We start from the raw sequence: 25,029 nt of genomic DNA, 5'->3' as shown, positions 1-25,029 counted from the left end.
GTGGATAACACAGGGATGTTTTAGTTATTGCTGAGCAGTGCTTACACAGTCAAGGCCTTTTCTGCTTCTCACCCCACCCCACCAGCGAGTAGGCTGGGGGTGCACAAGAAGTTGGGAGGAGACACAGCTGGGACAGCTGACCCCAACTGACCAAAGGGATATTCCATACCATATGATATCATGCTCAGCATATAAAGCTGGGGAAAGGTTGGCTGGGGGGGCTGCTGCTTCAGGGACTGGCTGGACATTGGTCAGTTGGTGGTGAGCAATTGTTTTCATTTGCATCACTTGTTTTTCTTGGGTTTTATTTCTCTCTGTTATTTTCCTTTTCATTACTATTACTATTACTATTACTATTACTATTACTATTACTATTACTATTATTACTATTACTATTTTATTTCAATTATTAAACTCTTCTTATCTCAACCCACGAGTTTTCTCACTTTTACCCTCCCAGTTCTCCTCCCTCCAACCTGCTGGTGGGGGAGTGAGCGAGTGGCTGTGTGGTGCTTAGTTGCTGGCTGGGGTTAAACCACAACAAAGCCCTATCTTTAAAAACTATAAAGTGAAAAAAAATTAAGAAATACATATTAATTCAGTTTTCTGTATCAATACATCAGTATATTCAAATATGTGACTGACCATCATAGCAAAAAAAGGCCCCAAATATTGTTACATTAATTAGTGCTGAAATTGATGATTTTGATTTTTTTTTGCCTAGTGATTTTTTGCCTAAAAAATCAATTTTTTAATTGTGTGCCTTAATTTTTCTTTCACTTTTCTAAGTGTTAGAGACAGTTTAATTCACATTCATACAAAAATAATAAGCAAATGGCCACATATATAATGTGAAGTTTCATTTGAAACAGACTTTAAAGCAATTTTTTTTTTTTTCCTTTGTTATGATTGGGGACAAAAAAGCAAACAACTAAGACATAACAAGTCCATAACTTTATTAATTTAAAGTATTTGGAAAAAATAGCAAAGAAAAATAAAGCCTGTGCAGATATGTTGTTCCCTTTTACAAAGCAAGTCAATTTCTAAGTTCCATGTTCTTTTCCTACCAAACCACATGGAAGATAAACCTACTCAGAAAACAAGGAAGGAGTTTGGCCTTGTTTTTTCCCTACATTGTTCATCAGTAGTACCAGGTTCATAATAATTACTCTTGAGGTGATGGGAAAGCATATAAGAAATTATTTAGCAGATTGATTTTCAGTGAAAAGAAATATTACCACAAAATTCTTCCCTTAATTTTTATAAGTAGTATTTATCCTATAACAGCCAGACTCCACTGCTACAAGAATAGTATTACAATGCATCTTCCATGCATCATCCTTCACCATCTGACAGAACTGCTTTCACAGCACAGGCAAGCTTGGCTGAAATATAATTTATTTCACAAAACCAAGAGGTGGAAAATTAATCACAAAACTAACAGTTTTCTCTCTTCATGAGGGAGACATCTTAGACTCAGCAGGCTAATTGGAACAGTTGTGTAGTGTGTCATGTGCCCTCCCCTCCCCAAGGCAGTGTTTCTCAAAATTCTCAAATAAATTTCACCTTCTTTATGAAAGGCTATGAAAACACCTGATCAGGAAAAAAACCTTTTTCTTTTCAGAAGCCTTTCTAATGATGAAGTGGAGAAGACTTGTTAAGTGAATGTGAACAATCAAGAAGGCACAGAGGAGATGGGCACAAGAGATATACTCATGAAGCTCAGGGAAGAAGTAGGGAGTGACTAACTGTTGTAAAGAAAGCTGAATTTATCTCAACACCAAGGGCACCAGAAGGTGTCCTTTATTTTAGATAACGGCTGTATCACCTGAGTGGATCAACTGGTTGTGTAAATGGCCTTCCCTGAGTTAATTAAAAAGGTGCAAATGTCTTCCTGAGCTACCAGAATGGGGGAAATGTATATGTGGCTCAGCCCAACATATAGTATCAAAACACCAAAACCAAAATGAACTTTCAAAAAAGCAAAGGGCTTGAGCTGGCTTCAACCTACAGTTCCTTCCTAGTAATTGGGGATGCCCAGCATGGTGAAGGTGAGCATATAAAGACTAGCAAAAAGGAAGCATGTAAATGCTAGAAGCAAGGACAAGTGACTTGGGAGAAATATGGAGACAGTCTCCATGCACACAAGGACGAAAGCCAAAATCCATGTGGAGTTGAATCTGGCAAGGGATGTGAAAGGCAACAAGAAGGGCTTTGACAAGTAAATCAGTAAGAAAGGGAAAATTAGGGAAAATAGAGGCCTGCTGCTAAATGGGAAGAGGGATATGGTGACAAAGGCAATGGAAAAATGCAACGGTGCTCAATGCCTTCTTTGCTTTGATCTTCACTCTTAAGATTCATCTTTGCTGTAAGAAAGTCTGGAGCAATGAAAACAACCTTGGTGGAGAAGGATCAGGCTAGGGTACATCTCAACAGGCTGGATGTACACAAGTCCGTGAAACCTGCTATTGTGCACCCACAGGTGGCTGAGGGAGCTGGCCAATGTCATTGGCCATGCTCTGTAAGGGTATGTGGAAGGTGAAACTGTCTGCTTCACTGAGATTATCCAATCAAGGACCTTTTCAATGCAAAGGGGATAATAAGTAAACGGGGAAGCAAAAACACACAGACACACAAAGCTGAAAGACAAGTGATAATGTAAACAATGCGAAAGGCCAAAAGCCTCCAGTCACTAACTGACAGGCCATTAAGAAACTGCCACACATCTTTGGAAAGGACAAACTGATAAGAAGGAAGAAAAAAAGAGGAACATGAGGATATTTGATGGGGGAAGCTGTGGGACTGTGCAAAACTTAAAAAGGAATGTTTAGAGGAATGGGACTGGGGAGAAGCAAAGTGGGAAATAGGTGAAAAGGACTATAAAAGGTGCCAGCTACACTGTGGCCAGTCAGTACGCTTGTCTGCTAGCCTTCCACCTGATCACTGTAGTCTTTCCTATCTTCTTATTAAATCCTTTCTTAACTATCTGTCTGTGTAATCTCACTCTCTATCAGGTATGTGTGTGCTAGGACTAAGTGCTAGCTACTTAGGGAACCAGTGTGAGTGACTATGGACCCACCTACAGGAGTCATACAGGGGATTTAGGTGTTCCCAGGCCTGTGGTGCCAGTAATTGGCGCAAGTGGATTCTCAGCATCAGTAGTTGGAGTTAGCATAGCTCTTCTGAGCATGTCATAAAATCATAGAATCATAGAATCATTGAACGGTTTGGGTTGGAAGGGACCTTAAGGATCATCCACTTCCAACCCCCCTGCCATGGGCAAGGATACCTTCCACTAGATCAGGTTGCTCAAAGCTTCATCCAACCTGGTCTTGAACACTTCCAGTGAGGGGACATCCACATCTTCTGTGGGCAAGCTGTTCCAGTCTCACCACCCTCACAGTAAAGAATTTTTTTCCTAATATCTAATCTAAATCTACCCCCTTTCAGTTTAAAACTCTTACCCCTCATCCTATCACTACACTCCCTGATGAAGAGTCCCTCCCCATCTTTCCTGTAGGGCCCCTTTAAGTACTGGAAGGCTGCTGTAAGGTCTCCCCTGAAGAGAGGTCTTCATACAGAATGTGCTCCAGCCACCTGAGTCCTGTCCTACAGACTTTGTGCCCAGAATGCCAGCTACTGGGGGGGACCTGTGTGAGTGGATTTTGTGCCAACTACTGGAGACCAGGGCATGTAGGTGCCCCTGGACCGTAATGTCAGCTACTGGAGTGAGTGGGGCATCTCAGGTTCAGCTACTGGGAGGGACCAGGGTGAGTGAGGCAAGTGAGGGGCTCAGTGCCGGCATCTGGAGCAGGACTGTGGGTCACAGCCCATGTGCCTGGTGCTGGCTGATGGGGGGCAAGTGTCTATACCTTCTCCACACCTGGTGTGCGTGGGGCATGTGTGTGTATCTACCAGCAAACTTCAAGCTGGACCAGCCAGAAACTAGTGGGGGGCCTGGGTCCAGCATGAGGTATCAGACAGGCAAAGTTGCATGCTGGTACGCCCAGGGGGACTTGCAAATGTAGAGTTCATGTGGGACAACTGTGTGAGCGTTGTGTGTTTGCAGAGAGAACCAAGCTGGACCATTTGGCAGGCAGGGGACCTGTGCGCTGGTTAAGAGGCCCCAGGATCCAGGCAGGGGTGCCAGGCAGACAGAAGGGTGTGCTGGTGCTTGAGGAATTTGTAAATGTGCATGTGTTTTTGAACCTGGAGGGTGTCCTGTGTGTGCCTGCACTAGTGATCTTCAATCCTGATCAGCCGAAGAAGGGGAAGGGGACTTGGCTGTCCATACTCATGCTTTACGGGAGTCCAATATGTAGCCAGCCATGTCAGTGTCCTCTGCGTGTGTGTGCACATGTGCGCGTATGTGTGTCTGGGATACATGTTCAGCTTCACTACTGGTTGAACCTGCAAATGGGAAGGCAGCAGTTGTATTCAAGGCTTGGGTCCCGAGGTGCACCAAGCAGGGCTCCAGCTTCCTTCCTCCAGGAGGAAGTCCTGGGCCTGGAGCTGCTGGAGATGGTGGCTGCTTCTGACATCCCTTAACAAGATGGTTGTGCTGCCATTCATAGGGACCTCGATGAGTTGAAGAACTGGGCAAAGAAGACTCTTATTAATTTCAACAAAGGGAAGTGCAAAGTCTTGCACCTGGGGAGGAATTATCCCATGCATCAGTAAAGGCTGGGGGCCAACAGGCTGGAAAGCAGCTTGGAAGAGAATGACTGGGGGTCCTGGTGGACAATAAACTGACAATGAGCCAGTAATGCACCCTCGTGGCAAAGGTGGCCAACAGCCTCCTGGGTTGCATTAGGAAGAACAAAGCCACCAGGTCACAGGAGGTGATCCTTCCTCTCTACTTAGCACTGGTAATGCCACATCTGGAGTGATGTGTCCACGTTTGGGCTCTCCAGTACAAGAAAGACAGGGACATGCTAGAGCAAGTCCAGAGAAAAGCCATGAAGATGGTTAAGGGACTGGAACATCTGTCATACAAGGAGAGGCTGAGAGAGCTGGGACTGTTTAGCCAGAAGAAGAGAAGGCTCAGGGTGGGTCTTATTAGTGTATATAAATACTTGAAGGAAGGGTGTAAAGAAGTTGGAGTCCAGTGACAGGACAAGAGGCAATGGGCACAAATTGACCTACAGGAAACTCTGTTTCAACATCTGAAAAAATATTTTTTACTGGGATGGTGACCAAATTCTAGAACAGGTTGCCCAGAAAAATTGTGGTGAAGTCTCCATTCCTGGAGATATTAAAACTTGACTGGAGACAGCCATGAGCAACCTGCTGTAGTTGACACTGCTCTGAGCAGGGTGTTGGACTAGATCTTCAGAGGTCCCTGCTCATTTTAACTATTCTGAGACTCTGTTATTCTATGAAGATAACCTAAACCAGTAATTTTCCTCAATATTACCAACTTTTCTTTATTTTTATTTTTCACATTAATCAGTGAGAATGGCATTTCTAAAAAGCACAGCAGTGAAGTTATGACAAAAAGAAATATGTGAAAGAGGACACAATACCTATACAAGAGAAAATACTGGGTATGTCATGAGAAGAACCTTAAAAGCAATCTCAAAGTCAAAGTAATTTAGCCACTCTGAAGTATGAAGAAAGTCAAACATTGGTTAAGGCTTTGCCTTTTCTAATTTGAAGCAATTTCCAATGTACACGTGTATTGAACATTATCATTAGCTGATGACTTTATGTTTGTTAAAATGTTTGAGTTATTGTGCTCTATTCTACTATTAATAAGTGTCAGTGCCGAAATGTCAGCTATTACACTAAATAATGTAATGTATGCAACTCTACACACATATATAGGAGATTTATAGGAAGACAATCAGAAACTAATCAGCAGGAAATAAGATTACTGATGTTGAGAGAAGAGTTATATGAAACTTATTTGAGGTATTTAAAAGTATGTTATGTGGAGTAGAAAAAAACAACAATTTATTTTTATTGTCATTCATGTACAATTTCACCAGTTGAACTAAAGGAAAACAAAAGGAGGAAAAGTAACAACCAAAGACCCCAAAAAGCATGCTGTCTTCCAAAATTTTCATCATTTCAAACACATTTCAAAAATCACTCTTGTAATCATTCAGTCTGTCCAATATGCATGTTGAGAAAAAGGTTGGCTAACCTAGGTGTCATCAGAACTTTTTTGATTGTTTTATTTAGGGTTTTCTTCAGATAATAAGGCAAATAAACTTACTTTTCATCATGCAAGATATGGAGGAAATCACTCTACATAGTTGGCTGGGATTTTTGCAGGTTTTGGGGATTTTGCTTTATTCTGGAGGTGGAGATGATAGCTCTCTTTCACTGAAATATCATATATTAGACACTGCTTAAGACCAGAAGAAAGAATAAGAAAATACAAAATATAAGTGACATCCTCACCCCAACAGAGAATGAGTCAAAACTGTGCAGCACAGTTTAAGCAGGTTTATTGATTTGAGTCTGAAAGCAGTGCAAACAAATACCTGTGGCAGCAACTTAACACCATATCTAATGAAGCGGTCATCTATACTGTTCTTTGAATCTATGCATGCCTATGTAAAAATCTCCAATACTGTGCAATCATGGCTAAAAAAGGATCTGAGACACCCAGACAGAGCTGTCGAGTATGGCACAATCTCTATAAGAGACATTCATCTTTCTGAAGCAGAAATTGGAGGACAGTTAAAACAGTGAGGACAACTTCTCAAATAGCACTAAATTCTTTTCTATGACTAAATGAATGTTACCCATATAGGTACATCTACATGTAGAGTCCTTAGTCAAAGTCTTAGTATATATGACTTCCCCAAAGTTTAGCACATAGATACAGCAGAGAGACCTGCATGGACCTGGGTCCTTCTAGAACAACATTAGGTGGATGCTTCGTATACTCTAGGACATCTCAAATGGCACTAGATGTGTGTGTGTTTAAGCCACCAAACTGAGACATAGACATATACAAGCTTTCTACATGATGTGATTCAGTTTGAGATCATAATACCTAAATTTATGTGGGTACAAGCAGATGTGTATGTGTGAACTAAGTTTTAAACTCCTATTGTAATCAATGCAGATCTAATCAATATTGTCACTAGAGCCTAGAAGTCAATTTAATTCACCCTAATATTGATATTTAGGAGCAGGATTCAGTTTCCCCAAAGACAGATGTCTGTTGAAACGTGAGATCTTAAACTGACTTCAGTGTATTGTGGAGGACTTGTCTCAAGTGCTGTAGAGAGAATATGGGAGCTGAACAGATTTGTTCATACTATTACTCAGCTATGTTCTCAGAATTAATAATTCTTTTTTTTTTTTTTTTAATGATGTAAACTTACCTGTGTGAATCTAGCCTGTGTTTCTAAAAGAAGCACCAATGGCAATGAGCCCACTTAGTTTTTCATGTAGTTGTTTTCCCCTAATAATTTTTCAAATAGAACTGCACAATTCTAATCATATGCACTCTCCAAATATAAAACAAACAAACAAACAAAGCAACCCCCTCTTACTTTCCCCACAGATTAGAGAGAAAGACTGGCTATCCTTTTTCACTTTTAGAACCTACTGACAACATCTAAAATTCCTAGAAATGGGATGATGATCTGAATACATGCAATAGTAGGTATAGTGTACAATATACACTTCAGTGTTTCAGGAACATCTAACAGTTGGTGAGCCTTGTTAAAATGTATTCAGTTGCACAATCACCCCAAGAAGCACGTTTGCAACTCTACACTACAGGGAATTTGGGTTTGCCAAGTTTTTCCTGAGCAAAGGTCTTTTTTTTAAAACATACATGCTGTCTTTTCCTCTTGTCAGAATGTACTCTACCAACTAAATAAAGGGTTTCAGTTAAAGCTTTTTTATTTTCCTGAAGTTTCAGATGCCTCCTCAGGACTGCTACTACTGTATTTTGGACAAAAATGTCCATCTTCCTCTTCCTAACACATAAAAACTGATGTAGTCATTCATTTTAATTGTATTTGGTTCAGAAGATAACACCTTATATCCCATTGGTGGTGACAAGTTGATGTGTATAAATAAAACTCATTTTTTAGAGTCCAGAAATATTGTTAAAATGAATATGACTATGTTTGGCAACATGGTCCTTAGCTACATCTTTCTTCACTTAAAAAAAAAAAAGATGCTAGATTTGATATATTTTGGAATTTTGTTAAGATGCTAAAATAATTACAAAACACATATAAATTGCAACAAGTGTTTGGTTTCATTGTGGGTTGGTTTTGTTTTTTTTTTAATTTTCCAGTCTAATTCAATGCAAATTTATCATATCTAAAACCTGCTTTCAGGTTTTAGATTATTTAGCTATCATAATGATATTTAGCAATGTCCATATAAAATCAACTACAAATCTGAAGGTTTTGTTAGACTTCATGGTTTCTATATGTTTTGTTACAGAGTCAGAATTTTTCCTGGAATGGAAATTTTTGATGGATATTAGATGTATGAATATTTGTGTTAAAGAACACTAACATTTTCAGGTTTTTCTTTGATTATGAATTCAGCTGGTGTTCTCTGAAAGTTTGTCAGTATGCAAGTCAGTATGTCTTGTCAAAAACTCTCACATGTTTTTTAACTTCAGTATATGGTTTGGATCCTCCTGGATAAATACAGCTACTATGATTTCCTGTGTTTGGTCTCAGATATAAATGAAGTTTGATAAACTCCTTGACTGGAAATTAAAGTGAGCACTTAGAACAAAAATTCAACTTTCTTGCAGCTAGCTGTGAGTCTTCTTTGATGCAGACTAAGAAGACAAGCTACTTAATCAACTATGCTTAGTGTGGATAATGAAAACTCAAAGACCTCACTCTGGTGAATAGGCTGCAGATCTTTGATGAAAAATGGAGGTGCCATTTTGTCCAACTTACTGAAGTAGATTTTTCTTTTAGTGATCAACATTTAGATCTTGTCTTGGTCTTATCTTGGGCCAACTGCTCTCCACCTCTGTAGGCTTGGCTGAGTGTAGCAATTATCATTTGGAAATAGAACCAATAGCTGAGTATCACTGCTGTTCTGCTTTTATTCAAGCCCATCATGGCTTATTCTTAGCCATCAGAGTATAATGAATATGAGTGATGATAACACAGGACACCGCAGATGAAAGTAGGAGAGGAGTGACTAGTCTTCCACCACTTCAGATCTGCTAGAAAAATGTTACATTAAAAAAGGACTTCAGTTTTTTCCTCTGCAACTTTGAAATAGCTTTATCTTTCAACTTTATTTTCAGGGAAAAAAAAGGTTTATTGCATTAGCCTTACATAAGGTTCTTTCTGGGATTTGGGATTTTGTGTTCCCTCATTTCCAGATAATTCCCACAAAATTGCAGGCACCTCTAGTATAAAGTCTCTCTTTTTTGATCAGATATTCCTTCCAAACTTAAAGACCATTTTAATAAAAATATAATAATGATAGATAAATCATTCTATCATTAGATAGAAGTTTAAGTTCCCTGACATGGAGAGTTAGAATGATGAGGGTTTAATTTTGAGAGAGAAAGAGATATTTCTGATTCCTGACTGAAAGACAAACAAGATAATGTACCCTTGCAGCAAAGAAGGCGAACGGCATCCCGGGCTGCAATAGGCAAAGTATTGCCAGCAGGTCAAGGAAGGTGATCTTTACTCTTTATTCAGCACTGGTGAGACCACATCTGGAGTCCTGTGTCCAGTTCTGGGCTCCTCAGTACAAGAGAGACATGGATGTACTGGAGAGACTCCAATGAAGAGTCACAAAGATGATAACGGGACTGGACCATCTCTCCTAAGAGGAAAGGCTGACACACCTGGGACTCTTCAGCCCAGAGAAGAGAAGGCTCAGGGGGAATCTCATCAGTGTGTATAAATACCTGAAGGGAGGGTATAAAGAAGAAGGAGCCAGGCTTTTTTCAGTGGTGCCCAGTGACAGGACCAGAGGCAATGGACACAAACTGAAACACAGGAGGTTCTAACTGATCTTCAGGAATCATTTTTTTACTGTGAGGGTGACTGAGCACTGGCACAGGTTTACCAGAGAGGTTGTGAAGTCTCTCTTCTTGGAGATGTTCAAAAGCAATCTGGACATGTTCCTGAACAACTGGATCTAGGTGGTTGGACCAAATGACCTCCAGAGGTCCCTTCCAACCTCAACCATTCTGTGATTCTGTGATCCCAAAAACTTTGGTTTTGACTATGTTACAAAACAAATATTATATATATCCAAGCCATTACATTTATATAGGAATAAAGGTATAGCACATTCACAATATAGATTTTAATGTAGTATAACATAAACTAAAGACAGAGTTCTTTTTTGCTTTTTTTTTTAATCATCATTTATTGAGAAAGCCAGAGGCAATTGCAATACTTCAATAATAGCATGTGATGGAGTAACTCACTCTTTCATGTCAACATCTAGGAAGCAGGCATTGTCATACCTAAGCATTTTAAAGGAATTTAGGTTTACTCCTGCATAAGCCTGAACACATCAACTACAGTCTTGGAACAGTTCTCAGTTCTACCACCTTCTCAAGTTAACAGCTCCGAGTTGAGGAGGCTATAGTGGGTTTCTGAGGGTGTTCACGCAATCCAAGACAAGTATTCTGACATTTAAGTTCAGAGGATATATATGAGAAAAAGTTAATGTAGAAGAAACTAACTTCAGTTACTCTATACTAAATATTCATGTTTTCACAATAAGACAGTATTGCTCTTTCATTGAAAGAAAAGCTACCCCAAAAGAATCCAGTACTTTCAAAGAGAAGAGGATATGTTAACTGCACAAAAGATTGTTCACTTAAGGTTTTACAACACAGCAATTTGTTCTTACTTATATGTAGCAAAGTGGGTGGGTCTCACCATAACTAATACGTTATTGGTAATTGGCCTCCATTGCTTATACTGACTCCGTAGCCCTGCATTTATTAACAGGTTTAATTTTTTTTTTCTTTAAGTTAATAGGTAATTGTTCCAGCCATTCCCAAATCTCTAAATAAATCAAAAATTCAAAGCTGGATTGTATGACTGTTGCTTCTGTTGTTTCCATTGTCTCATGTTCCATACTGTAACAAGAATGGTTATGCATGTTTATGTTACTGCTAAGTTACTGATTCTCACCAGTTTTAACTGATTTGGAATGGAGATTCTTTTTTCAGTATAAATGCAGAATAACATTTATACTAGTATTCTGAATGCTAATGCAAAGCTTGGATATTATTAGCCAGATGTTTATTCTTCAAAGTGAAAATGAAGAAAAAAAAGGAAATAAGGAAAAAAATACTTTCTGAGGCTGAAATATCTACAAGCTAAGTGAGCTGGAGTAGAAGTTGCAAACACACAACAATAGCATTGAGAAAACATAGCTAAACTATGTGCTTGAAACACACCAATATCTTGAAAAGAAATAAATTAAATTTTGAAGTGAAACTCCATTCTGAAATTCATGTATACTACTTCATTCCAGGTCTACTCTTTGGATGAAGCAATTGGCTTCCTTTGAGTCTGAATCTGGTTGCAGTTTTGGGTATTATTTGCTCCTTCAACCACTCTGTAAAGCACATGAGTCAGGTTTGACTGACTCTGGCTTTCACAGCCCTCCAACACTGCACACTCAGACTTTGGACCACTAAGCATCACTGACACACTGCTACATCAAACACTGTGGCATGCAACACATAGCTTTGGCATCACACTGTAAAATCACTAGTCTGATAAGCTCAGACACGATTCTCAGAGAATTTTAAGCTCTTTGAACTGAAGAAGGAAAAATCTCAGAGAAGACCTAAACAGAATGATACTCAGTGTGGACAATCTACTCTGAAAATCTTGGCCTGGTGACCAATAACAGCTTCTTGATATAGGTTTCTTTAGGAATATGAATGTAGGCTCTGCTGCTGTCTCTGTACTACACTCCTTTTCATGGCCAAGAGATGTCCTACTTCTGACCATGTAATCCTTTTTAAGCACGTGAGCCCGCTCTTTTCTTAACCATTTCTCTCTCTCCTGATTTATTCATTATTCCCACAGCTTTGATTTGTTGCTCATTCCATACTGTGTGTTCTTACAAGCTGTTTCTTAAGGCACCTGTCGGGCTTCGAGGACTTGAGAAGGTGATGGTGTACAGTGGAGGTAGGCACTTAAAGGTCAGCATGCCTCACTTTACACCTTGGAAGATTTAGCCCTGCACTCCTACTAATGTTCAGCATTATGTAATATTGAAATTTTGACCTTCCAGTGAACATCTGTAGCAAGGCTTGTTGATATTAAACAGGCAATGCAGAATTACTCAAAGGTCAACTTCTTCCCACTTATCTACTTTTATAAGAAGTACTTGTAGCTTTCAACATTGTTGCTCAGTATCAGCCTTCCTTCTTAAACCTTTTTTCCTGTTATTTCTGTCATTTACTTCTGACTATGAACAGTAATCATAGTTTTGTCATAATGCCTGACTTTACATTTTTTTGCACAAATTTTGCAGTAATAGCATCTTCTCTGAAGATTTTTCTTTTGACTTTATTGCACTTTACACAGGTAAGATGACTACTGAAGACTCAGGTCTGATCAACACTCTGATAAACTACAGAAGAGAGAGGACAAGATAACTTTTTAGATTTTCTCTATTTAATCTTGGTAAGAAAAGACCAAGGCCTTTTTTCCCCAAAATAGCACCTCTTTGAGCCATATTCACAAAAAGATTTTCTTTTTTTCATTTTCCAGAAATATATATTTATAAATGATTGTATTATATAAAAATCTGAAATCTTATGTGGCAAAACCTATGATTCATTTGATTCTCAAGCTAAAGAGGAACATGAAGGTTTCTGTAAGATGGTGAGGTGAATGAATCATTAAGAAAAGAATGTGTCATTTGGCCCATTTAAAAGTTACTGATGTTGTTATATAGAATGTCTCATCCTTAGATCATAATGTCACAATAATTTTTTTTACAGTGATTTTAATGGACACTTCAAAATCTGTTTAAAAAATTGTTTTACTCACAGTCAGCTGAAACCTGAACAGCTTGACTATAAACCTGAAAGTATTTTATAATAGTAAATGAGAAAAAAGTAGGTTTAGCATATTGTGATAAGACTTTCACTGCAATCAAAGTTACATTAAAAAGTAACTAAAACTCTTAAGTCATTTATCTATGACAAAAAGGCATTTTCAAAAATAAAGCTATAAAACTATTTTCGATTCTATTGAAATCTGTATCAAGACTTCCTTTGACTTGCATTTATGCCGTATGAGGGATACTCTTCTTTCACTGTTTAAATGCAGACTGTCTTTACCATTAGTTTTGCTTGCCATTTGCTGGTTCTACCTAGAAACGGGTGAATGTATTTTCAGTATAACCAGTCTATCAGTGAACTCAAACAACATTTTCTCCTTTAAGATTCTGAACAGTGTTTGTCATATATATTTTACATTAGTGACATCTTTTGTTTTCAGGTTACCAGAACATTTTTATTAAACAGAACTTTAACAGGCAAAGTATTTTCTGGATAGAAACAAGACTTCACTTATATTTGAACTGTGACAAAAAAGGAGCATTTCCCATCTTGTAAGTCCAGGCATTCATCTTGACTGTTTGTAAATTTCATGATTGTCATAAAGCCACATGCAGTTTCTTATTGTGCATAAAATGCATCAGAAGAAAAACTAGATCAAGGAAGGAGAGAGAAAGGGTGCACAACAAGAGATTTTTTGATCTGGATGATCATGAGACCACGACTATAGGTCATAGCACAGAGTGTACTTATCTAGCAGTTTAGATGTAACCTTACCAAAATTGCTTTAACTGTTTAGAATGAAAATTAAGCAGTTAATTTCTTTGCACGAAGGTCTTTAATTTCAGAGTGGTTTCATCTCATTATGTTAGTCAAATGTTTTTGTTGCCTGAAATGTAGACTTAAAGTCTCAAAGAAGGAAGTAATCATCTTCCAGTTAAGTATTTCTTTGTCTATTTCTTTGTCTATTAAGAAAGAAACTTCCTGCAACATTCCAAATAAAAAATGCATGAATAAAGTAGAGAATAATGTTTGTGGAGAGCTCACACAACTACTTCATTTGTTTGTAATGTAAGAAATACACACTTTCAAAGCATGCTGTATGTATTTGATTTGTCACCTGAATTGTTACACCACAGTGTATGCAGCTATGTAGCAGCTTTGTCTCCTTATTAATTTATTGGTATTGGCTTTTAATAGTGTGTATTCAGAACATTGAGAAGATATACAATGCAGAAATTATAAGCTAAAAAAGAGTTATTTAAAAGATATTAAGCCTCTTGAGTTTATACCAGATGCCAAATATTCTATCATGAGTACAAAAGGGGAATTCTTTCTCTCGCCCTTCATCTCCCCATCCCACTCTACTTCAATTATGATGCACCGATTAAATTCATAGAAGATATTAAGAAATGCTAACTTCAGACTCTCCAGACTCCTTCATATTCACTGAGGATATACTGTCAGTTAAGAGAAACAGCATGCAAAAGATAGGGATGTAGAACAACTAAGTAAGGTTTCTGCTTGAATTCTTTTTTAGTGATTTCTTTCATCAGTGACAATAACAAACATAAGGAAACTAGTCTCCCCAGTCTATAGTAGTTTTTCACTAGCACATACTCCGTGCTAGTAATAAGAAGCAGCTACTAAATGAATATTTTCTTCATTAAGGCTGAAGATAATTATGACATGAAATGAGGGAACGTGAATCAGAAGACAGCCTTTTTTAAAGAAAACTGAAACATATCCAAAGTTTTCATTAACAACAAAAATTTACAATGGAAAACATTTTCATTTTTGATGCCATTAAAAACAAATCATAACATTGTTTTTATTTATCTATTTAATTAATAATCAGCTTTCTTCCTAAAACTAGTTTTATTCCAAAATAATTTTGGACTGATTAAAATGCATAGCATAATTATGCCCATAAAAAAGTCTGCGTTGATCCTAATTATAACAGTTTTCAGTAAATTTAATCTACAGAATATTACCTGGTATCTATAATAGCTATGTTCATTCTAATCACATTAATGCCTTTGTTAGCTGGTGCATGTTCCAAACCAGAAGTTAGAGGCATTCATTTTGTTTATTTAGTAGTTTTTAGATTAAATCCATGCTGATCTATGTCTCTTCTTTTCTTTTTCATCATTCAAACTCCTTTATTTTAGTTCTCATTGCCAATGGAAAAACACTCAGAACAAACGCTTTCTTCATTATCAAATTTAATTAATAAATCAGTTCCATTTGTTTTATTTCACTAATTAGCAGGTGTTGTGTTCCAGACTTTAAATCTTTTTTCTATCTTAAATTTTTTGGGCGTAATATCTTTGGACACAGTGTTGCATTTTTATATATTAGTGCAACATCCAACCGACTAGCATCTCAGTCCCAAATGAGGCTTCTAAATGCAAAGGTAGTGTAAATATTTACAGTTATATTATCTCAGTCAGAATAATGGAATATATACACACACATATCTGAGGAATGTACACAGTCGGAGAAAAGGATTCATATCTATCGATACTAAAATTCATGCCCTGTTCTTCATTCATCTGTTTGTTTACAGAAATGAAAGAGCAGGAGTGTAAGGTAAGCTTTTCTAGTAAGAAGCATTTAAGACTTCTGATTTAAGGTCCACACTACTTTTATTTTATTAAGTTAATTAGAGACTTCTAAAAGCTAACATTTTTGATAATGAGTATTATCATCACGAGTTTTTTACTTGCTCACATTCTATCTTTTTTTAATCTTTCCTCGTCCTCACTGCTAATGTTATAATGGCTTTAACAAATATTTTATATGAATTCTAATAATATTATTTCTAAAACCAGTGTATTACTGGTGATTTTTACCACATCCTTCCATTTATCATCATGCTACTATTGTACCACTAGTGCTCACTCTCAAACTGTGTGAATTATCCTGGGAATACTACACTTTTTTCATATAATTCTGAGACTGATTTATCTATTATTTTAGCCTTAGGAGGAGGTAAAAGCATTTAATCATTGTGCTTCTTAAAAGCATTAGTTTTACATTTCGATCTATTTTCTATTTCTCTTGGGGTTTGTAGGTGGTGTTCTTAGTCAAAGGCAATGAATTACCTGACAGTGAATACACCTGTACTGTCATACTTCCTCCTCAAGATAAAAAACATCACATGCTTCCACTGTGATTTTTACACAATTCATAAGAGAAGCTGTCAGGCACCCTTGACAGACTGGCTCTGGACATCACCTTTACATCAGTATTAATTAAAAAACAAAAGGTGAACCCAGACAATGATTTTCAATGAACCCGAGAGCCTTTAGGTCATTGCATTTATAGTTGACTGAAAGACTTACACATTGGCTTTTTATTCAACTTTTAAACTGTGCCTACAGTATTGAGAGATTTTTAGAGTCAGTCTAAATGGGAAGAGGAAGACAAGGGCAACTGTACAAAAAACATTACTGTCAGAAGGTGTTCTGCAACATTAAGAAGTTCAGTGCATAAAAGGGACTTGTCTGCCGAGTTGAAGAAAGTAGTAAGAGTTTCGGATTTCTAACAGAGCTTTAGAACTGTACAACTAAGAGCAGATAACTTTGCTATAAATATGAACTTCAAAAGATGCCTTTCAGTCCATTAGTGCCAGAAGAAAATCTGAAAAGACCAATTTCAGCAATTTTTGTGCATTAAACAGTTTAAAATAATATAGGAAAGAGAGTGGGTTGTGACACAACCAGGGTTATTCTATATAGCTGTGGGTTTCTAAAGCACACTTCACTCAATTACTCTTTTGTAGGTTGCATTAGCTGCCCAGTTTGAGTTAAGTAATATTATAGACTTACAAAATTAGGTTAAAAGACTCTTTGTATGGGTTAGGAAGTCAACCACTCACAAAAGTTAAAAAAGCTACAGTTCATGTTCTGTCTGTGACCTTAATTTGGTCCTTCCGTGTACATATAGTCTTTAATTAGATGCTCTCATATGATTTTTCCAGAAGCTGCTGACATCACTGAATATATGGAACAGGCCGTGCTTACTTGGCAAGCAACAACTCAATAATTTCCTTTCTTTTCCCTGATAAACATATGTCTTATATATGACATAATATTCCAAGCAGATTCAGAATACAGGAACAATTCCTCCTGGAATTTTTCCATGCCCCCCTTTACTATAATATACAACATTATATTAAACACTAGTGAATGCATGTTAATGACATCCTTGTGAGATACGTATGCATCATTCTCTCCATTGAACATATGAAGAACAAAGGCACAGAGATATTATCTTCTGTTTCAGAATTTAATTTGAGCAACATGATCTGATTTTTCATATAAAAAACCCACAAAACACTAAACTGTAATTTAACTGTTCAGAGTACAGAAAAAAAGTGATTTCACTAACAGCTCTGATTGTACATTTTCGCAATCTGGGTCATAAAGGATGACTAGTCCCAAGAATCTGGGATAGAATTACTCTTGTCAGTATATGAAGGTGGTGTTCTGACCCACAGTCTGGACCTAATTTTAAATGTCCAAATTAAGATACATGAGAGTTAAGGGCCTGAGTTCCTACTGTCATCAGTGGAGTTCTGGGCACTGACTGTGTTTCCTAAATACAGGTCTTAAGTGCCATTTGAAATATCTTAGGCTATATGAGACCTCAGCTCATGACACAGATTCATGGAAGACCTATGCCTGTCTGGATTGGCATCTAGAATCCAGGTCAGATTTGCAAGGGCATCTCAATGTCATTAGACACTTCTGCATACACAAGGCTGAATCCCACCCCTACTCATTGTATTTGAGGGAAGCTGGAGAGCTGTTAGTTCATCCTTAAAATTAAATAGGGAACCTCTTCAGCAGGATCCAGCTGACTGAAAATGTAGGTGTCAACTGCTGGATGAGTGATGGTGAGGTATCTTATTTGGTCTGTAGTTGCTCTTCCAGGGGAATACATGTCCCCTGTAGGTCCTTTGTCATATCTGCCAGCCATGTCTAAGACTGTCAAATACTCTTCAGATTTTCAAATTGCGCAGATACCTATATATAGATAGCTGAGTTGAGTCCCCTAGAGAATGACTGAGTTCATCTTGAGATAGACAGAAAACATATGCCATTTGAGTTTATACCTGAAGTGTTTTTTGTGGACATTTAAATATGGAGGAGGTATTTTCTACAAAGTGCCTTAGAAGAATGTGCTACATTGAAGTAGCGGCTTTTTTTTTTTCTTTTTTTTTTTTTCCCCCTGAGGTGACCAATATTGCTTTGTTTAGTCCATATTTCTCTCTCAGTCAAATTCCTTCCTGATTCCAGCTCCCCATATCTTCTGTTCGACACACACACCGGTGCATTCTTCTGGCTTCTTATCCTTGCGCACACTCCAGTAAAATCTACTTGACACCTCACTGACCTACTCATAGCATATATTTGACTTCTTTGCCCATCTAATTCTTGTTTCACTCAGCTTTTCTGTCTTTTTGTTTCAAGCTTTTTGCCTCAGGATACTCCTTTTTTCTCTTTGGCCCTGGTTCATCATCAGATTCCTGTACCTTATTCTCTCTTCCTTCCTATCTTCTCCTGGATATTCTTGAAGATTGAGACACATAGTTTCTGTCTTTAGCATTTTGTACCTTCAGCATTGTGTTATCTCTTGTTCTCCACTATGAGAAACTATAGAAAAGTTAATGAAATAACAAGGAAGTGCTAAGTGCTAAAAGCTGTGGTACCTGAATCTATTCTGGGTCAGAAAGAGCAAAATCAATCATGAACAGGGAAGTCCTTTCCTTGCTTTCATTCCTAGAGTCATGTAGGCTGGTATTTTCCAAGGATAGATCTGACATGGATCTTCTCAGGCAGAATGGCTAAAATTTGGCAGTTTTAAACATCTCATGTGTTATTCTCAAATAAAGTATTAATTGTTTGATAAATACTGTCAGTCTTGTCAATAATATATTTTCACATCAGCTGCCAGAATCTTCATGGCAAACAGAATACAGAGGAATCTGAAGGATACCTTGACCAATAAATTTAAAAATGTTAGCATGCCTGCATAGCTATGATATGTTTTCTTTCACGTAAAAATAATAATAATTAAAAAAAAAATTATCGTATATAAAAATGGTTCTTTGTTGTTGTTGTTGTTCTGAATAGGTAATGGCCTAATTACAGACCTATTTACACCTTTATTTTTGATTTTCTATCTGTGTCTATCATCTTACATAAAACAGAGCAAGAAACTGATGACTGTGCATCCACAGTTTTTAAGACTATTGCCTTATAAGCAAATTTGTCTTGGATAGCATGCTTTGGAGCTGTTCAAAACAGATCCAAGGAGTAAGCTACCACCTGAGCAATGTGATCTGTCGGGAGCCCAACTTTTGATCTTATTCTCTGGCCTTCATTCATCTATCACTATACATGTATCTTCCAGAGCCACCTCGTCATGTTATCTCTTATGCTGAGAAGGCATTCTGGCACCTATTCATAGCTATATTATGTTCTAAGATTCTTGTAGAGAAGAAAAGAAAAAAAAAAGGACTTGGGTTTCTGCATGCCTAAATTTGCAGCTTAATTCAGTTGCCAAATCATGCAAATCTGCAGTATTTGAGATAACAAAAGGTTTTGTGCATGACTTCAAGGTGCTGGTCCAGGAAGACAAGGGTCACCCATAGGTCTGCTGGCAAATATGCTATTCCCCTGTACATGTCTTGCATATGCTATAATCCCTTAAATGTCAGTAAATGCCTGCATTAGGTAACAGAATTGAACCCATGACTTTAGAAAGTTTTGACTCCCTATCATGGATGCTTCAAAGTAGCTAAATGCTGGTGTCTTTTTGTGAGCTAGATATCTAAATGACCATCATGGTTAGTGGACACCTAGTCAATATTGTCAGTGAAGTCTATTGCACCAATAAACTTACATACTTACTATGTTTATGAATAATAACAAACCCACAGCTTATAAGGCACTTTGGATCATACATATTTATTGAAAGTCAGTAAGCAAAAATATACAGAAGAAAATTACTGGAAGCACTGGTCTGAATTTTCCAAAAGAATGATGTAAGAATGCACTAGTGCAGTTCACCCAGCTTGTGAGTGGACAAGGAATGTGCAGGGACAGCATGTGTCCTACTGATGTGTCACACTGCACTATATAAACTGTATTTGTTATTATGTGAAATGGAGTTTAAAGCACATGTATCCTTGTGAGGGATATGGATTTATTATTTTTCATTTAACTTCTACACAACTAATCCTTGAAAGGTGGTGCACTGAGGGCAAAGCAGCTCTCTTCAGACATGCTTTTACAAGTTCCTTGACCTCTCATGCTGAAAATGTTTACTTCAACAGGAAATTAAAATCATTATAAGCAAGTAAATTGATGCAGATTATCTCCCTTAACGTACTATTGGAATTTTAACAAGAGGCTTCCAGAAGCTAAATCCATCAATATTCAGGTTCAAGGTAACATAGGGTCTGCAGGCAAAATCTATTATATAGCAGGTTGTTCAAAATGGGAGCACATCATTATCACTGAAAAATAATGTAAGAATATATTACTGCAAAGTAAGCTACAAGGATAACCATTAGACACATTTTAAAATTATAAGCATCATCTCTTATTTGCACCATTATAGTTTAAATATTCATAAAACTAAATGAAGGAATTGGGTCAAGGGAGAAGGAATGTCTGTTGCTGGAAAGCATATGGAGACATATCACATCTTATTGAGGGACACCAGGTACATATTATATTACACAGTTTTTTAGTTTATTGCCTGTATAACATCTCATAACATAATAAAGATACTTTTAGACTACAAAACAGTTAGCTGTTAATATCTATCAGACCTCTGAAGATATTTCTGTTTACTTCATTGTCCTCTATCATTAAAACAAACTCCCTATCTTCGAGTCCATTAAATATGGGCCTGCTCTCCATCCAGGGACATCCCATGGATTTATCTGTGACTTTCTCATAATTCTCATGCTTCCTCATGTCTCAGAGGAGAAATTACTGCTGCTTACTCTTTTACATAAAATCAACAAGTTATTGTAGATGTTCTAGCTTTTTTCTGCTGAAACATATGGAGTGAGACTTTTTTATCTGCTCTCTGGCAATGCAAAACACACTTTTGTGCATCAAAACCATCATTTTAAAAATTCAGACCTGAAGCTTTTTTATCTAAACTTTTGCATCTTCATATCATCCTTCACCAAATTAATAGGATCAAAATAACTTCATCATACACACAACGAGAAAGTATTTTCATTGTGTATTTAAATATATAACAGGCATATAATCTAAGGGTTGTTAAATATAATCCCTTCATTAAAATTTACATATTTATGTGATTGGACTTTTTTTCTGGGGAAAAAATAAACTATATATGTGTCAATGCCATGCTTAATTAAAGGTCATTTTAATTACACTGTTTTATAAGAAAATTAAGACAATATAACCATCACCCAGCAACTTGAAAACAATTAATATTACATGGGTGGGTATTTTTTATTCATAACAAGGAAGAAAAATGAAAGGAATATTCTGTGAAATTCCTTATGGGCCAAATGCTGATTTGCAAAACACATTTACGTGCAATTGGCTGCATAATCAGAAAAATTAAATCAAGCAATCAACCTATCAGTCAAATAGGCAAGAAAAGGGGGGCAATCAAAATTAGGTTTCCAAATCTATTCAGGATATTTACATGTAAAAGAATCTTTAGCACCATCTAGCTCAATAGGACCCTTTTGCACTGAAAGATTCATCAAAATTGACATAGCTAATTTAGGATTCACATGCTACTTCATTATCTCTTTTTTACATGTTATGTAACGCAGAATTCAATCAAAGGAATTGACATACTGATGACCACTATAATTTGCTTAACTGCAAACTGAATGTAATTCATCTAGATAATATGAACTGCTAATATTTTGCATATGGTAAAAGTTGTTGGTGCTTTGCGTGACTAGAACCTTGCTACTTTCTGTTGCAGGATCAAAGAACTGAGCTGAAGGGAACGTTGTCATAACTTCCCTCCAGGTTGAAAAAGGGTAACTAGTCAGAAGTAGAACTTTTAATATTAGCACAGAGTAGTCCACACATGTCCATAAGGGGTTGAAACATGCTTGTGAATATGCTTGTGCCACTGAATTTAAGCTTTAAAGATTATGTTTGAGAATAGTTGCAGAATACTACATAGCTTCAATTTCTAAGAGATGCAGAAGACCAATTATTTTGCTGAACAGAGACCTCAATGAACAGTAAATGTTTTATTACTCTTTTTATATTAGCCTGGGGCTTTTTTTGTCAATAAACTCTTTCTTTACACACCTTCCAGCCACTATTTTTTTTTCTACTTTCCCCTACCCCCACCCCCACCCCCAAATAGACATTATTTAACAGTTAAATGAAACCTTGATGTAACTGTACTTCTACTTGCTTACAGTGAATTAGATCTTCCATGGTAAATTCAGAATTTGTACTACTTGTGCACATCAGAAATGCTTACTTACACAGCAAATAATTTTTCTCTGTGACCTTTCCTTTCAGAAACTGAGCCCTAATTTTCAGCCGTTAAACTACGTATTTTCAAGTTCTGCTGGTTTTTGTTACAGAGTTATGCTTTTTGCACCTTGCTTAATTATCTTTTCTTCTATCTGGATTCCCAGGTCTTCAGTCTTATCAAAACTAACATCTAAAATTTTGCTTATTAGAGCATTATTATTCATGTTACTCAGTATCTCTTTTCTATTAAAAATAATTCATACTAGCAGATATGGTGCATCCCTTCAGAAACAACTATATAACTAATTATTGTCATATTTGCATTTCAGAAGAGTTACATAAAATTCAAATGTTACGTTCAAACACATCACTACATGGCAAAAATGCATTGCAGATAGAGTTTTCTTTTTTTCCTACTCATGTTAAAATGATTATCAAAATTGAAGTTGAATATTCAAGAGAGCAGGAGATTCAATAGCATGGATCCTTTAAAAACATTTCCAAGTAAAAGCTTGACCATTTGGCTTGCAGACAGACATAGTTTAGCTGTAAATTTTTCCAGCAGCTTATGGTGGCAGTTTTGATTTGATTCCCCTTGAAAATTAATGTTTTGTTCACAAAACATAAAATCTCCATGAAGATCTAAAGAATTGTAGACTTGGTTAGGCTAAAATGTGTACTTTTAGATTATAAAACATCAGAGTTCTAAATTAGTTTGTTCAATAATAGATGTAGTATTAAGACAAAAAATGTATTAAGAAGGGGAAAAAGAAATCTAAGTCTCAAATAAAATATGATGGATGAAAATGCAGAAGTTAGACAACGTAACAGCAATTATTATGTTCTAATGAAGACAAAACCACTATCAGAACAATCTTCTGTTTCCCCACCAGACATTAGCGTAATTTCAGCTGAGAAATGTGAGAGTATGCTTAGTAACGTATATGGAAAAAATGATGAAAAGAAGGGAAGTGCAATGATGATTCATCAGAAGACAATGAAATGTATGCAGAAATAAATAAAAAAGCAAAACAATTTAAAAATGATCTGTTGACTTGACAATGCATTGGAAGTATAAGTATATGTATATGTATATGTATATGTATATGATGTATATGTATATGTATATGTATATGATGTATATGTATATGTATATGTATATACATATGCATATGCATATGCATATGTATCAAACTAGCACCACGGTGGACAAAACCATGCTCTCAAATTTCTTTTTTTGCCTGGTGACTCTTAAATAAAAATGCAGATAACGCTGTGTCAGAGACAGATCACCAAGCTATTTCTGGTTATTTTCCCTGTTAATGCATGGCTTTTACATTCCATTCCCCCCAGTAATTCATACTTCAGAGGAAAGATTTCAAATAACCCAACATCAATTTTTTTGTAGTCTATACATTTAGCCATTTTTCCAGCAATGTGGGACTGGTGATTGTTATTTATTTAGAAAGAAAAGGTACTAAAACGACTCACTGGCTGTGTAAGTTTAGCATGTAAAAGATTCCAATAGTTTTCAGTTGAACTCCATGCAGCCCCTGTGAATTGAGCAAAACCTGGCAAGACTAACAGATTAATCTCCAGTAGAAACAGAGATCACTCACTCTCTCTCTGAATTGCAGCCAAGCTCAGGTATAGTGTAGAATATGTTCTACAAGGTTGCAAGCTTCTTAGCATGCATGGGAACCTGTGTGCCACATGGAAGTGTCAACTGATTTTACAAGATGTCAGGATGACAGAGCATAAAGCTTGAATTGCCATATTATTAGTAATTGTTATATTACACTTCACTGATTTGATGGAAGTGAGCAGACTGAGTGAAGCTTATAGAAAGGGCTCATACATCTAGATATAATCCATGTACCAAACTTTCCAGTAACATTATACCAGACAAGTTTCACAGTATCTATTGCAGTGAGTATTAGGAATTCATTAACTGCTTCAGAAAAAAAAATACAGAAACCTCAAATTTTACTTGACTTCAGAGAAGAAAACAGTAAAAAAGTACATACACTAAGCAGAAAATGAGACAATATGAAAGAAACAGGATCAAATCTTAGCAACTAGAAAATATTTTTTTCATGATTACTTAATACTTGTTTATATTTGTAACTCAAATTACTTATAACTTGAACCCTATGACTCAGATTTATATGCAATTACCATTTTTAACTGACATTGTGCTGCCAACACACTGTATATTAATTTCTACAAAAGCTATGCTCAACATTGTATTTTGCAGTTTATGGAGATCATAAGGCACAGCATCATAGCACTATTTACTATACATTCACTGGGAACAGAACAAACAATATATTTAAGAGAATTTTAGTCTTCCCTCATAATCAAGACTTTTTTCAGTCTAGGAAATTAGGAATCCTCAGTTCCTCACTTTTACATGTTTGGCTCTTCTGACAGACTCTGGACTCCCTTAGGCAACAACATATTTTGAACAGTGGATGGGAGAAGGGAGACGCCACAGATCGGCCC

The sequence above is a fragment of the Ciconia boyciana genome, chromosome 1, assembly GCF_034638445.1.
Source record: "Ciconia boyciana chromosome 1, ASM3463844v1, whole genome shotgun sequence".
NCBI lineage: Eukaryota > Metazoa > Chordata > Aves > Ciconiiformes > Ciconiidae > Ciconia > Ciconia boyciana.
This window is presented reverse-complemented; position numbering follows the sequence as displayed.